The sequence below is a fragment of the Leucoraja erinacea genome, chromosome 11, assembly GCF_028641065.1.
Source record: "Leucoraja erinacea ecotype New England chromosome 11, Leri_hhj_1, whole genome shotgun sequence".
Taxonomy (NCBI): Eukaryota; Metazoa; Chordata; class Chondrichthyes; order Rajiformes; family Rajidae; genus Leucoraja; species Leucoraja erinaceus.
The window spans coordinates 47,716,312-47,733,627 of NC_073387.1; positions in this window are offsets into that span (position 1 = coordinate 47,716,312).

A 17,316-nucleotide genomic window follows, 5' to 3' on the forward strand; every position below is an offset into this window, starting at 1 on the left:
TAATACAATTTTCTAAAGATTACTGCTTGCTGGCAATAGCAAAAAAGACACACAAATGGATTGTGTGTCTGCGTGTGGCGGGGGTGAGCTGGATGTTGGAGAGAAAGATCAGTCCTTTTATCAAAATAAGCTGTTGGTTTCCAGGAGGGAGAAAATGGGAGGGATGAAATGAGCGGCTAAATGGGAGGGAGATTGTGGGTGATGTGGGTGGTAAAAGTGGGGGTGGAGCATGAAGTGAGAGGGGGCATCAGGTCTTCGCAACAGATTTGTAGGTGGGTTCCATGCAGGCAACTGCATCAGCAAGAATGGTAGACAATAAACACACACACACACACATAATATACATACACACGCACACACGCACTTAATATACACACACACACGCACACACACACATAATATACACACACACACACATATATACGCACGCACGCACACACACATAATATACATACACACACACGCACACACACACATAATATACACACACACACACACACGCACATATAATATACGCACGCACACACACACGCACACACACACACTTAATATACATACACACACGCACACACACAAATATACACACACACACACACACACACACACACACACATAATATACACACGCACACACACACACACACACACATACACACACACATACACACACACATAATATACATACACACACATACGTATACACACACACACATAATATACACACACACACACATATATAAACACACACAAACACATATATGTACACATATTATGTCCTTATCTGATGAAAGCCCTCTTGACTATCCTATCTACGTATGATGATGCCACTTTCAAGGAACTATGTACCTGCACTCCTAGATCCATCTGGTCTACAATACTCCCCAGGGCACTACCATTTACTGTGAAGGCCCTACCCTGGTTTGACTTCCCAAAATGATTATCTGCATTGAACTCCATTAGCCATCCCTCAGCTGATCAAGATCTGCTGTCATTTTTTGATGACCATCTTTACTGTCTACAATACCACTTTATTGGCTTCATTGAGAAAGTAACATGAGGTGCAGGGGAAATTTTGAAATAACATGACTTAATTGGGGCAGCATGGTGGCGCAGCGGAAGAGTTGCTGCCTTACAGCACCAGAGACCCGAATTCGATCCTGACCATGGGTGTCGTTTGTACATTCTCCCTGTGACCGCGTGGGTTTTCCCCGGGTGCTCACCGCAGTTCCCCCTCACACTCCACAGACGTATAGGTTTGTAGGTTAATTGGCTTGGTTTAATTGTCAATTGTCCCTAGTGTGTGTATGGGATAGTGTTAACGTGTGGTGAATGCTGGTTGGTGTGGAATCGGTGGGCCGAAGGGCTGTATCTTCACACTAAACTAGATGCAGGAAAAATGTTCCCAATGTTGGGCGAGTCCAGAACCGGGGGCCACAGTCTTAGAATAAAGGGGAGGTCATTTAAGACTGAGGTGAGAAAAAACATTTTCACCCAGTTGTGAATTTATGGAATTCCCTGCCGCAGAGGGCAGTGGAGGCCAAATCACTGGATGGATTTAAGAGAGAGTTAGAGCTCTAGGAGCTAGTGGAGTCAAGGGATATGGGGAGAAGGCAGGCACGGGTTATTGATAGGGGACGATCAGCCATGATCACAATGAATGGCGGTGCTGGCTCGAAGGGCCGAATGGTCTCCTCCTGCACCTATTTTCTAAACTAAAAGCAGAAGGTGAAGGATGATGGTTCCGCATTTCTGGAATCCCCAATTAGTCTTGAAGCTATCAATACAAAATTAATGTCAGCGTTTCGTGATTAATTGCTGTATGTCTCTCCATACATCTACAGTCCATGCACCTTGTCCACCAACAACCAACTCTCTCTCTCTACCTTCTCTGTGTAGGTCTTTAGACTTCGCTCTGCATTTATCATTTGGTCTAATTCTATCACACATGTCAAAATCAGATTGCTGGTGCTTGTTTCAACAAAATGCATGATGGACACTAATTGAGGACTTCTTTTAAAAATCCACAATTTTTTTGCTTCCTTTAATGTGAAATTGACTGAAGAAAAATGCTATTTGTATGTGCGTTTGGTCCTTTAGATAGGAGCGTTTATTGGCAACACTGTATAGGCCAGTGAATCGGAGGTGCCTTGGGGCATGTGAAGCTGGATTGATTAGAGAATCATCCATAAATATTCACTCTGTTTAATTAAAACCATGATAAACACAGATGACATATTTTATCTAAACGAGGTTTTAATAAAAGTCTTCCAGCTTATTCTAAGGTAAAGTGACAATTACCATTAATTAACAATAATGATAAATGTTGTTGAGTCATGGTGGGCACCTACCTTCAACTCAGAAACACACTGATCTGTTGAGTCCCAGTCATACAGCATGGAAACAGGCCCTTCGGCCCAACTTGTCCATGCCAACCAACATGCCTCATCTACACTAGTCCCACCTGCCCGCGCTTGGCCCATGTCCCTCTAAACCTGTCCTATCCATGTACCTGTCCAAATATCTCTTAAACGTTATGATAGTACCTGCCTCAACTACCTCCTGTGGCAGCTCGTTCCATACACCCACCACCCTTTTTGTGCAGAAAATTACCCCTCAGGTTTCTATCAAATCTTTCCACCCCTCACCTTAAACCTATGTCCTCTAGTTCCTGATTCCCCTACTCTGGCCAAAAGACACTGTGCATTTACCCGATCTATTCCTCTCATTATATTGTACACCTCTATAAGATCACCCCTCATTCTCCCGCGCTCCAAGGAATAAAGTCATTGGGTTTGTGCAACAGATCAAAAGCAAGCCTCGCTGCTGCTGAGGGGATAACTGGTACAGATTTGATGATTCGGTAGTTTCCTCCACCATGATTGCAAAATAAATAACAATGTTGGGAAAGATTTTGACTAGTGGTGTGGGCCACTGGTGGCCCGGCCTAGCTGGGCGTGATTCACAACTGCCTCCATCTTGGCATTGTGTAGTTCCCCACCCACATGAGCAGATTTCTACAGGCTTGTAGTAGCACCAGATGGCTGGTGGGCTTTCCTGGGCCAACAGATTGTTAAGCTGCGTCAGAATGAAGCATTTACCATTCAATCTGCTGGGTAAAAATAAGTGGCTCCAGATGACAGCCCTTTGCTTTGCAGCTGGAGCTGATCTGCAAATGTTAACAGTGGCTCTTTGATGTTGATGTCCCCCATGGAGATCAGGCAGGTAGTGGTACGAATACGCCAAGGGTCTGTTTATTTTGCTGGTGAGGGTGTGTTCAAGTTTGCCTCGGCTGCTGAAACCGTGGCCACCAGTGGAGCAGTTTAAAGTCGCAGAAATATTTCTATCCATGGCATAAATAAAATAGCTGGAAGCACCTTCCAGAGTAGCTTAACTGGAGATCTGCATTGCATCATTTAGAGATACAGCGAGGAAGCAGGCCCTTCGGCCCACCGAGTCCGCACCGACCATCGATCCCCGCACATTAACACACACAAGGGACAATTTTCACTTATAACAAGCCAAATATGTCTTTGGAATGTGTGGCTGCAAGATGCAGAGAGTTCGAGTGGACCTCATCTGTGTTCTCCGGAGTTGAGAAGATATGTCATTGAAACAAACAAAATTCACAAAGGTCTTGAGGAGTCAGATGCAGGGAGAACATTTCTGCTAGCTGAAGAGTCCTAGGCCCAGAGGCACAGATGAGAATAGGGGTTAGGCCAGTTACGATGAGATAAGGCGGTGAACCTTAGGAATCCTCTGCACCAGAATGCTGTGGAGGCACACTTAGTTTAGTTTAGTTTAAAGATACAGCATGGAAACAGGCCCTTCAGCCCATCGAGTGCAAGCTGACCAACGATCAACCGATTAGTTAGCGATCTTGTTGTGCAAAGCCCCTTGGGCAACAATGCCCATAATATGGTGGAATTCTGCCTTAGGGTGGAGAATGGCATGGTCAATTCAGAGATTAGGGTCCTGAACTTAAAGACAGGAAATTGTGAAGGTATGAGACTGGCTAATTATACTTAAAGGGTTGACAGTGGAGATGCAATGGCAAGGATTTAAAGACTGCGTAGATGAACTCAAATCGTTCATCCCTCTCTGGCGAAAAAAATAAAACGGGGAAGGCGGCTCAACCATGGCTGATGAGGGAAATCAAGGATAGTGTTAAAGCCAAGGAAGAGGCATATAAATTGGGCAGAAGAAGTGGCAAACCAGAGGACAGGGAGAAGTTTAGAACCCCAACAGAGGAGGACAAAGGGGTTAATTAAGAGGGGGAAAAAAAGCATGAAAAAACTTTTGGCTTGGTGATCATTTTCCAATGTTCTCTCGACTGGATCAGTTCCTATGGACTGGAGGGTAGCCAATGTAACTCCACTTGCTAAGAAAGGAGGGAGAGAGAAAACAGGGAATTATAGACCAGTTATAGCCTAACATCGGTAGTGGGGAAGAAGCTGGAGTCGATTAAGATGTTACAGCAACGCATGTGGGATGCAGTTACAGGATTTGTCAAAGTCAGCATGGTTTTATGAAGGGGAAATCATGCTTGACTAAATTTCTGGAATTTTTTGGGAATGTCACAAGTAGAATGGATAAGGGAGAGCCAGTGGATGTTGTGTATCTGGACTTTCAAAAAGCCTTTGACAAGGTCCCACACAGAGATTACTGTGCAAAATTAGAGCACATGGTATTGGGGGTAGGGTATTGACATGGATAGAGAACTGGTTGGCAGACAGGAAGCAAAGAGTAGGAATTAATGGGTCCTTTTCAGAATGGCAGGCAGTGACTGGTGGGGTGCTGCAAGCTCGGTGCTGGGACCCCAGTTATTTACAATATATATAGTGATTTAGACGAGGGAATTAAATGTAACATCTCCAAGTTTGCGGATGACACAAACTGTGTGGCAGTGTGAGCTGTGAGGAGGATGCTATGAGGCTGCAGGATGATTTGGATAGGTTGGGTGAGTGGGCAGATGCAATATAATGAGGATAAATGTGTGGTTATCCACTTTGGTGGCAAGAACAGGAAGGCAGATTATGATCTGAATTGTGTCAGATTAGGAAAAGGGGAGGTGCAACGAGACCTGGGTGTGATTGTACATCAGTCACTGAAAGTAAGCATGCAGGTGCAGCAGGCAGTGAAGAAAGCAAATGGCATTTTGGCCTTCATTGCGAGAGGATTTGAGTTTAGGAGCAAGGAGGTCCTACTGCAGTTGTACAGGGCCCCGGTGAGACGGCACCTGGAGTATTGTGTGCAATTTTGGTCTCCTAATTTGAGGAACGACTTTATTGCTATTGAGGGAGTGCAGCGTAAGTTCACCAGGTTAATTCCCGGGATGACAGGACTGACATATGATGAAAGAATGTGTTGACTGAGCTTGTATTTACTGGAATTTAGAAGGATGAGAGGAGATCTTCTATAGAAAAATTCTTAAAGGATTGGACAGACTAGATGCATGAAAAATGTTCCCGATGTTTGGCGAGTCCAGAACCAGGGTCACTATTAAGAATAAGGGGTAGGCCATTTAGGACTGTGATGAGGAAAAACTTTTTTACCCGGAGAGTTGTGAATCCGTGGAATTCTCTGCCACAGAAGGCAGTGGGGGCCAATTCACTGGATGTTTTCAAGAAGGAGTTAGATTTAGCTCTTAGGGCTAAAGGAATCAAGGGATATGGGGAAAAAGCAGCAATGGGGTACTGTTTTTAGATGATCATCAGCCATGATCATATTGAATGACTGTACTGGCTTGAAGGGCCGAATGACCTACTCCTGCATCTATTTTTCTATGTTTCTAACCAGACACTAGCTCTATCCTACACATGAGGGACAATTTACAGAAGCCAATTAACCTACAAACCTGTATGTCTTTGGAATTTGGGAGGAAACCGGAGCACCCGGGTGAAGCCCCATGCGGTCATAAAAACTGTGTACAGACACCACCCCTAGTCGGGATCGAACTGGCACTGCGAGGCAGCAACTCTATTGCTATGCCACCGTGCTGCTACTAAACATGTTGATTTCTGGGGACTGCGGGGAATTCCAAAGACATGCGGATTTGAAGGTTAATATGGCTCCGCAAATTGCCCATAGAGTGTAAGAAGTGAAAGCAAACGTGGGATAACATAGAGCTTGCGTGAATGGCCGATCGGCATGGACTCGGTGGGCCAAAGGGTCTGTTTCCATGCTCATGCTGCATCTTTCAATTAACTAATCAATGGATACAGGGAAGGTGCTGGATAATGGGGCACAGATAGATGATCAGCCATATTGGGTCAGGGTGTCAAGGGTTATTGGAATGAGGCAGGAGAATGGGGTTGAAAGGGAAATATGGATGAGCCATGATTGAATGGCAGAGTAGACTTGATGGGCCGAATGGCCTAATTGTGCTCCTATCACTTATGAACTAAAGAAAGATAAATCAGCCATGATTGAATGGCGGAGTAGACTTGATGGGTTGAATGGCCGAATTCTGCATTTAGAACCTATGAACTTATGTTGTTAATAAGTAGCAGTGTGGGTTTAAGCAGCTGCATGGCATTTTCCTGCTCCTATTCTGAGGTGTTTAAATGTTGTTAAGCCTTTGTTAGCGGAGTGAAATAATCTGGATTTGAAAGGAATCTAGAAACAACAGTCACAATACCAGTAGCGTCTACATCAAGCCTTAATTCTTCTGGTCCTAAGATTCACAAATGGGTTTAAAAGAGATTTGGCCAGCGTCTCCATGAGACAGTCGTGGCTGGATGTTCCACAGTGAGCTCAGCAGTAACATTTTAAAAGGATCCCTGGCAGACGAAGGCAAGCACCATTTCAATGCATTTAAATTACATTGATTAATGGTTTTGGAGCAACCAGCAGATGTCCTGATTATATTTGCAAATGATTCCCTGAAACATAGTTATTTAAAACTTGCGTTTGAACGAATCTCCATAGCCACAAGAGGGTGTTCCAGGTGTTATCAGCAGATGGACGTGAAACTAGATTTATCTCATAAATAGTAATGTGGCCAGGGTGTGGCAGTAGAGCAGACACAAAGACGGTAATAAAGGCATAAAGGGCCGGTCCCACGAGCATGCGACTGCATGCGGCAAGCGCGACCTAACGTGGTCGCTTGAGCCGTACGGCCTCGCGGGGCCGGTCCCACTTCGACCGCCGGAGCCGTATGGAGTTGTGCGGAGCTGGTCCCGACATCGCGCGGGGCTCCGAAAAACTGACACTGTTAAAAAATTCCACGCGGCAACGGCCTGCCGGCCCGCAGCGGCATTGAGGCCGTACGCACCGCCTCGACGGGCGTGCACACTGTCTCGACGTTGTACACAACGTCTCAACGGCGTACGCCTAGCGCGAACTTCCTGCGGACTTCGCTCGAACTTCACGTCAACTCGTACAGGATCACTCGACCTCCGCGCGGCCCCCGCTTCCGGTTCGGTAGCGCTTGCCGCATGCAGTCGCATGCTGGTGGGACAGGCCCTGTACGGAGATCACTCGATCTCCGCGCGGCCCCCGCTTCTGGTTTGGTCGTGCTTGCCGCATGCAGTCGCATGCTGGTGGGACGGGCCCTTTAGATTATGGAGCGAGACTGTAAAGAAGGAAGGAAAGATTGTTGTGAGAGCTAAATGGGGTATTTTAGTGAAGGGGGAAAGAGGTTACAATGAGAGTGTAGTCATCAATGAATGAAAGGTTAGTAAAATAACAGAGGATGGCACTGGGATTGTAATAAGGTGCGATGACTGTATAATGAGCATTGAGTATAGAAGTTGGGATGTAATGTTAAAATTGTACAAGGCATTGGTGAGGCCAATTCTGGAGTATGGTGTACAATTTTGGTCGCCTAATTATAGAATGTTGCCTGGGTTTCAGCAACTAAGTTACAGAGAAAGGTTGAACAAGTTAGGTCTTTATTCTTTGGAGCGCAGAAGGTTAAGGGGGGACTTGATAGATGTCTTTAAAATGATGAGAGGGATAGACAGAGTTGACGTGGATAAGCTTTTCCCATTGAGAGTAGGGAAGATTCAAACAAGAGGACATGACTTGAGAATTAAGGGACATAAGTTTAGGGGTAATACGAGGGGGAACTTCTTTACTCAGAGAGTGGTAGCTGTGTGGAATGAGCTTCCAGTGGATGTGGTGGAGGCAGGTTCGATTTTATCATTTAAAAATAAATTGGATAGGTATATGGATGGGAAAGGAATGGAGGGTTATGGTCTGAGTGCAGGTATATGGGACATAGGGGAAAATAAGGATTTGGCACGGACTTAAAGGGGCGAGATGGCCTGTTTCCATGCTGTAATTGTTATATGGTTATATGGTTAATGAGGCCCGATATGTCATCCATTCCTTTTCTCCATAGCTGCTGCCTTACCCACTGGGTTACTCCAGCAGTTTGTGTCTCCCAGTTCAGTTTAGTTTATTGCCACCTGTACCAAGGTACAGTGAAAAACTTTTGTTGCATGCTAACCAGCCAGCGGAAAGATAATACACGACTACAATCTAGCCATTCACAGTGTACAGATACATGATGGGGGAATAACGTTTAGTGCAAGGTAGAGACAGTAAAGTAGGATTGGTTTTAAAGACGGAATGCCATCAAAATAAATTAATCATTCTTACATATTATATTCCTATATGCCTTATTTTAGGTGACTTCTATGAATACTCCCTTCCCCTCTTTCTCCATTAAAAGGTTAAACAGTTCCACAGTACGATCGTTTCGCCGAACACCTCCGCTCAGTCCGCAATAACCAACCTGATCTCCCGGTGGCTCAGCACTTCAACTCCCCCTCCCATTCCCAATCCGACCTCCCTGTCCTGGGTCTCCTCCATTGCCAGAGTGAGCAACACCGGAACTTGGAGGAACAGCACCTCATATTCCGCCTGGGCAGTTTGCATCCTGATGGCATTAACGTTGAATTCTCCCAATTTTGCTAGCCCTTGCTGTCTCCTCCCCTTCCTTAACCCTCGAGCTGTCTCCTCCCATCCCCCCGCCCTTGGGCTCCTCCTCCTCCCTTTTTCCTTCCTTCTCCCCCCCAACCCCCATCAGTCTGAAGAAGGGTTTCGGCCCGAAACGTCGCCTATTTCCTTCGCTCCATAGATGCTGCTGCACCCGCTGAGTTTCTCCAGCAATTTTGTGTACCACAGTACACAACGATGTCTCCCTCTTGGGATCACACTGTTCCATGCCAACAATCAGTCTATAGGTACCACCCTGCCTGATGTCATCTGTTGTCGGTCCTGATTGTTCTGATTGTCCTGGTCTTTTCATGCTTCCAGTTCCTCCCCCCCTACAATCAGTCTGAGTCCCGAAACATCACCTCGCCACTTTCTCCAGAGATGCTGCCTGACCCACTGAGTTACTCCAGGATTTTGTGTCTATGTATCTTCGATGTAAACCAGTGTCTGCGGTTCATTTTTATTGCATTTAATCAATCCTTGATGTTGATTTGGAGAAAGGATTATATTGAAGACACCATGATTTTTACACTCGGTTTTTATTTCCTGAATTATTATTACTTATTCAAAGTTTGAAATATTTGTATTTTTTCCCACTAAACCATTGTTGATTGGACACTGTAAATTGTGTGACTGCACATAGATACTTTGAAGAGAATAGTCGTAAATAAATATAGTTATGAACTTGTTAGATAGTTGTAAAGATATTCTAAAAAGAATGTAAAAATAGTTGTAAAATGAGTCTGAAGAAGACTCTGACCCAATAACCTATCCATGTCCTCCAGAGATATGCAGGAAGAAACTCCAGGTGCGGGTTTATACTGAAGATTGATGCAAAATGATGGCGTAACTCAACGGGTCAGGCAGCATCTCTGAAGAAAAAGAATAGGTGACGTTTCGGGTCGGAACCCTTCTTCAGACTGAAAGTAGTGATGGGAATAAACTGGAGGTGAGGAAAGGCCAGAACATATCGGGGTCGGCAACAGATGACCTCAGGAAGAGTGGAGCACATAATGGCCCATTGTTGGCTGGGGAAGGCATGATAACAGGATAGGTACAAGGATGCGATCAGTGGAACTGGTAGGATGACTACGATGGGAGAAAGGAGAGTTAGTCTACCCCATGATAGGAAAAAAGGTCTTGTGTTGCTAGTTCACTTACCTAGAAGAAAATGTCAACTTTAAAACGCTCTTTGCTCCTTCTCATTTTCTTTCGTATCAAGCCTGAAGAGAAATATATTGTTCTGATTTGACCAAGAATGAGAGAAAAAGTCCCTCACCTGAGCACTGGGGTGGGAGATTGCAACCTTCATGTGGTCCTGTTTCAATGAATGCAATCTGTAGATCAGTGCATGCTCCTTTAACACAGTGACCTCACCACTACTAACCACTCCCCATTATCTTCAGTATAACTGTAGCCTCCCCACATCTCTCTCTCTCTAGCTCCAGTGACAGACCACGGACAGCTAGGGCACTGTGTGTGTTTTATACCAGTATCTATAATAAAACATGCAGTGAAGACATAACGTGTTTGGAAGTCTTTACATGGTGTCAAGAAGTCGTACTTCGCGCCTCCTGTCTATCGTTTTTTTTTTTTGTTTGCTTTCCCCCAGTTCCAATTTCCCTTTTATTTGCCATGGCTAACTCGTGTCGCAAACCTGACATGCTGGTGTTTGACTCAGACATCGTGCACCGTTGGGCGGTCTTTAAACGCGATTTCGAGCATTTCATCGTGATCGCCCATGCCAATGCCACCCCGGAGGTGCGGGCACATCTGCTACTCAACCTGGCTGGCCCGGAGGCCATGGAACGTTCGGAATCGTTCGAGTACGGCGCTGGTGAGGATGCTCGGGACCCGGTATGTCTTTTGGCTAAATTCACCGAGCTCTGTGACATTCCCACTAATTGCATCATTGAGCGGTTTAAGTTTTTCACCAGACGCCAAAACCCCGGGGAGCACATCGACTCTTTCATTGCCTCGTTGCATCACCTGGCTCGGCGTTGCCGCCTTGACACGGTGACCCCCGACCAAATGATCAGGGATGTCCTGGTTCACGGTCTACAGGACGAGAAGCTACGGGCTGAGCTCTTAAGGAAGCCTGACCTGACTTTAAACGAGGCTTTGCATTCCTCTCGTATGGCTGCTGCTGTTGCCTCTGTATCTACACCTGCTGCTCAAGATGTTCACTATGCCAGTGCTGCTGGGCGCAGGCGGAACGATGGCCCGCCACGCCAGCGTAGCACTCCCGCACCCGCGAGGGACAGCCCGCGTCGTTGCCCCAACTGCAACTTCGCTAGTCATCAGTTTAATGTTTGCCCCGCGCTGGGGAAAACTTGCAATTTCTGCCGAAAGCTCAATCACTTTTCTGCAGCATGTCGTTCCATTGGCAGGCCGGACCCTGCTCCACGGAGGAGCCTAAACAACCTTGCTGAGACTGATAGCGCTCTTGGTTCCCAGCACCATTCAGACGAACTCCTTGATTCAGATAACGGCTCCTCCCATGATGAATCGTCTATTTTTTCGCTCTTGGGTGCACCTGCTTTGATAAAGGATCCCTCTGTACGTGTTACCGTGAATGGGTCGACCTTTACTGCGAAGGTCGACACTGGAGCTTTCGCCAATGTTATGTCAAGGAGCCTCTTCGAGCAGATAAGATCTGGTGAGAAAGTTATTCCCGATGACTCCCGTCTTCATGCCTATGGGGGAGGAGTGCTCACACCAGTGGGAAAAACAACCCTTATCTGCACAGTTCTGCAGACCTCTCGGCCCCTCACTTTCCTCCTGCTAGACTCTGAGAATGTTACTCTGTTGGGCGCTCGTGCGTGCCAGGACCTCGGTTTGGTTTCCTTCCACCGCGGTGTCCACCTGGTGCAGGCCCCCATGGACCCCATGATCGAGTACCCCGATCGTTTTGCTGATGTGTTGGGGAAGTTACCCTGCAACTACAAGATCTCTGTGGACCCAGAGGTCGATCCGGTAATAATCCCGGCTCACCGTGTCTCCTTTGCCATGAAGGACAGGGTGGAGTCGACTCTGCGCCACATGGTGGCCACGGGCATACTCAAGGTGGTGAGTGATCCCACCCTTGTGGGTCTCCACCATGGTTGTGGCCGCAAAGAAGGACAAGAGCGAGATTCGAATCTGCATTAACCCCAAGGACCTAAACCTTGCCATCAAGCGCCCGCACTACCCCATGCGAACGGTGGAGGACGTCGCTGCACAGGTTGGCCCCGCCACTGTATTCTCTGTCCTCGATGCCAAGAGCTCTTTCTGGCAGATACCGCTGGATGAACGTTCCTCATACCTGACAACCTTCAGCACTCCGTTCTCTGTCCCGGACTCTGCCGTCTCAGCTCTGTGTGTCCCGTTCTCCCCCGGCTCCTCCCAGTCCGCCTTCTCCTTCCTCGCCCGCTCCCGTGTCCGCTTCTCCCGCTTCTCCTCCCCGCTCTCCTCGTCTTCCCTCTCCGGCAAGTTCTCCTGCCCGTTCCCCTGTCGCCGCCCCGGCTCTCGTCCCTGCTCTTCCTGCGGCGGGTGGGCTGCGCACCCACTCCGGGCGGTCGGTCAAGCCGCCTGTACGTTACGGGGAGTTTGCGTGAATGTGTTAACTGTTTCTTGCCGGTGTACGCGCGGAGGGTGTTTCTAGCGTATGAGTCGTGGTCGCACTGTCACTGCTATAATACTTTGTTTTCCGAGGGGAAGGATGTAGATCAGTGCATGCTCCTTTAACATAGTGACCTCACCACTACTAACCACTCCCCATTATCTTCAGTATAACTGTAGCCTCCCCACGTCTCTCTCTCTATAGCTCCAGTGACAGACCACGGGCAGCTAGGGCACTGTGTGTGTTTTATACCAGTATCTATAATAAAACATGTAGTGAAGACAAAACGTGTTTGGAAGTCTTTACACAATCAACCTGGCGTGCACAATCAAGTAAGATCAAATAGAACAAGTTGTCCAACAACTTTAGGCTGTGCACGCCATACACAAGAAGAAGTCCCTCAGCCGAGCACCAATACTTTTCGCATTCTTTCCCGACGTGGTATAGTCTTGGTAGATCTTACACTCTTTACACAACGGAATGTTATTGCCATAGCTACATTGCTGCCAAGTGTTGCCATTATGGATACACTCCTATTCTAATATATGGCTTATCTTGTGATGTTCACTTTTATATCTGGATTTTTTTTTAAAAGATGTGCGAGATTTATTAACATGATCAAAACCATGCCACTCTCCAAGTCTGTCTTTTTCTGGGTAGAGAGGTGGGTGGGGTGATGCATTAGTAATTTGGAGTAGAAACCCTTCCAATAAAAATCTCATTGAAATTCACTCCTTGAAGTTTGCTCATCCAGAATTTCAGATTTTCTCCTCTGAGATATACTTCATGTACCTTCCCCCTTGACTTCTGGTAATTAGAATTCAATTTATGGAGCATTTAGAAAACAGTGGCATACCAACTGTTTCCTTGAATTTCAATCCTAAATTATTTTGTTTAAATGGCTGCTGTAATTATCATTTGTATTGGAAAAGACCCTTAAATCTTAATGGCAGGGTCTTCTATGCTATAGACCGGCAGGCTTTTGGAGGGATAATGGGATGTTTTTACTGAGACTCGGGACTGACACTTCACAGTTTTCATGGCTGCGATAAAAAGGATTCTAGATTTACATTTTTATCTCTCACATGTCAGATTACTCTATTTCAAATCTATATAATTTGCATAGAAAGTGTACTTCAGACTATACGTATTCCTCCTTAGATCAGCAGTTCGCTTAAGAAAGAAAAGCTAAAGGAGTTTATTTTAGGCTGAGTCTAATGTAAATTAGGCTCAGTCACACCTGAGAAAATTGACAAGGCATTTATCCAGTGACAGTCTAAGAAATGTATCCAAACCCCCCCCCCCCTCCGACTGGCATGATGCAACGGTCACACTTCAGATGGCTTCCGTGCATCATGAATAATCTTGTGTGAAATGTTTGCACTTGATTGGATACATTTCATATCACTAAACAAAGCAAAGTACAATGGAACGAATGTACCAACTTTAGCTGGAGAAAAGGCTGGAAATGTCCAACCATTGCTGCTCAGAATGAAAACATTCAAGCTCAATACGTTATTGATCAATTTGCATTTACTTGTTGGTAAAACATTTTGAGCTTCTTGGCCTCAGTTTCCAATTCAATTAATTTTAGGTTTTAGATTTAGAGGTACACCGTGGAAACAGGCCCGTCAGCCCACCGGGTTCGTGCCGGCCAGTAAACTCCCATACACTAGTTCTATTCTACATATTAGGGACCATTTACAGAAACCAATTAACCTATAAACCTGAAGGTACACAAAAAAAGCTGGAGAAACTCAGCGGGTGCAGCAGCATCTATAGATGGAGTTTCTATAGTTTCTGAGTTGAGTTTCTCCAGCTTTTTTGTGTACCTTCGATTTTCCAGCATCTGCAGTTCCTTCTTGACAACCTATAACCCTGTATGTCTTTGGGCTTTGGGAGGGAACCGGAGCACCCGGAGAAAACCAGACTGGTTACAAGGGGAACGTGCAAACTTCGTACAGCCAGCACCTGCGGTCAGGATCGAACCCGGGTCTCTGGCGCTGTAAGATTCAGATTAAGGCAGCAATTTCATTGTTGTGCCACTTGTTGTGCCACTGTGCTGCCCAGTAAATGTGTGCTGTAGGTGTATTCCACTGAAAATAAAAGTTGTTACATAATCAGAGCACAGATCTATAAGAAAATATTTCAACAAAACAGAATTTTCTGCACTGGAAAATTTCCAACATGTTTGAATGGAAATCTTGAGCTTTGATTTCACACAAGTTCTCAAATTAGCCTGACTTCACTGTCAGTGGAATATATCAAATAGAGTAACAATCTGTAGCCTGCAAAATGCAGCTAGTTATTTGCATTAGTTGATCTCCTGTGGCATGGAGAGATTTGGGATTGGGGGGGTATTTACCAATTATTAATATTGGTTTATTGTTGTGATTTTTGCCGAGATATGGGGGAAAGCGGGGAAATCTCCACCGGCATCAACAACAATGCACTACTTTGGTTCAGGTCCTATCTACACGACAGAAAACAGTTCATCCAGGGAAATAAAGTCACATCCACAACTGCCACAGTCACCCATGGTGTTCCTCAGGGATCGGTGCTGGGGCCACTGCTTTTTATCATCTATATTCAACCTCTTGGCAATATTCTCCGTCATTTTGGAATCAATTTTCACTGCTACGCCGATGATACACAACTTTACCTCTCCACAAAACCAAACACCTCCCTTCCCCCAACTGCCCTCACCACCTGTCTTCAAGCTATCAGCAACTGGATGTCACTCAACCTTCTAAAACTCAATGGAAATAAAACAGAAATCATGCTAATTGGCTCAAAGTCCACACTCTCCAAAACCCTCCCGTTCACCATTTCAGTTGATGGCTCACCCATACCCACCTCCCCCCATGTCAAAAGTCTCGGCGTCATTCTGGACAGTACACTTTCCTTTGGCCCCCACATCAGCAATATCACACGCTCCGCATACTTTCATCTCCGCAACATCTCCAGACTCCGCCCCTCCCTCTCCAAAGACAATACAAAAGTCCTCATCCACGCTCTGGTCACATCCCGCATCGATTACTGCAACGCCCTCCTCACTTGCACCTCCAATACACTTCTTCATCGCCTCCAATGCATTCAGAACTCTGCAGCCCGGATCATCACCCGCACCAGATCATCGGACCACATCACACCCATCCTCACTCAGCTCCACTGGCTCTCTGCGCACCACCGGATTAACTACAAGATTTTACTGCTGACCTTCAAAGCCCTACACCACCTTGCTCCCCAATACCTCTCTGACCTGCTGCTACCATACACTCCTTCCCAATCACTTTGTTCCTCCTCAGCTGCAATTTTAACTGTCCCCACATTTAGAGTCAGCACCATGGGTGCCAGAGCCTTCAGCTGCTCTGCCCCACGTCTCTGGAACACTCTCCCACCTCCCATCCGTCACCTGGAAACTATCGATCAATTCAAATCACAACTCAAAACACACCTGTTTAGATTAGCATACCCGACATAACTTCCACCATGTTCACCCTGATTTTAATGACTTAAAATGTTTTGTGTATTTTTTGTTTTTTTTGTTTTTTGTTTTTAATCAACTTGATTTTAACATTGATAAATGTATTGTGATTTTATGTCCTGTAAGGTGTCCTTGGGTGTCCAGAAAGGCGCCAGCAAATAAAATGCATTATTATGATTATTATTATTTTGTGTGCGCTATTCGATTAAATCAGATAATACTTCACACAAACACAATCAGGCTATACACAAGTAAGTGTAGGAAAGAACTGCAGATGCTGGTTTAAATTGAAGGTAGACACAAAATGCAGGAGTAACTCAGCGGGACAGGCAGCATCTCCAGGGAGAAGAAATGGGTAACATTTCGGGTTGAGACCCTTCTTCAGACTGATGACAGGGGAGTGGGTGGTACAGAGATAAAATGTAGTCGGAGACAGTAAAACTGTTAAAACAGGTTCACAAGTTATAGGAATGGAATTGGGCCATTCGACACATCTACTCCCCCATTCAATCTTTGCAGATCTCTGCCTCCTAATCCTATTTTCCTGCCTTCTCCCCATAACCCTTGACACCCGTTCTAATCAAGAATTTGTCAATCTCTGCCTTAAAAATATCCACTGACCTGGCAAAGGTCGTGCAAAGAAAAGAATACCTGAGTGCAGAACATGGATTTGCAGCACCGTAACATTACAATTCCAGAGAAAACGTCCAATGTCTGCAATAAGGTAGGTTGGAAGATCGGGACTGCACCATAACTTTTGGGAGGACTGTTCAGTAGTATGATAACACAGTGTAATAAAATTGTTGTGGAGGAAGGAACTGCAAGTGCTGGTTTACACCGAAGATCGACACAGGATGCTGGAGTAACTCAGAGGAACAGGCAGCATCTCTGGATAGACGGAATGGGTGACGTTTCGGGTCGAGACCCTTCTTTAACCAATTCCTGAGTCTGGTGGAACATCTTTCACGTGTTTGTATCTTCTGCCAATGGCAGCGGTAGAGTTGTGGTACAGTGCAAGGGACCCGGGTGTGTTCCTGATTACAGGTGCTGTCTGTATGGAGTTTGCTTGTTGTCCCTGTGGCCATGTGTGCTTTCTCCGGGAGCTCTGGTTTCCTCCCACATTCCAAAAACGTGCAGGCTGGTAGGTTAATTGCCTTCTGCAAATTGTTACTATGATACGACAAACTTTATTCATCCCCGGAGGGAAATTGGTCTGCCGACAGTCACAACACACAAGGTACACAAAAACTTGAAAATTAAAAGTGAAAACAACAAGAAAAAGACAA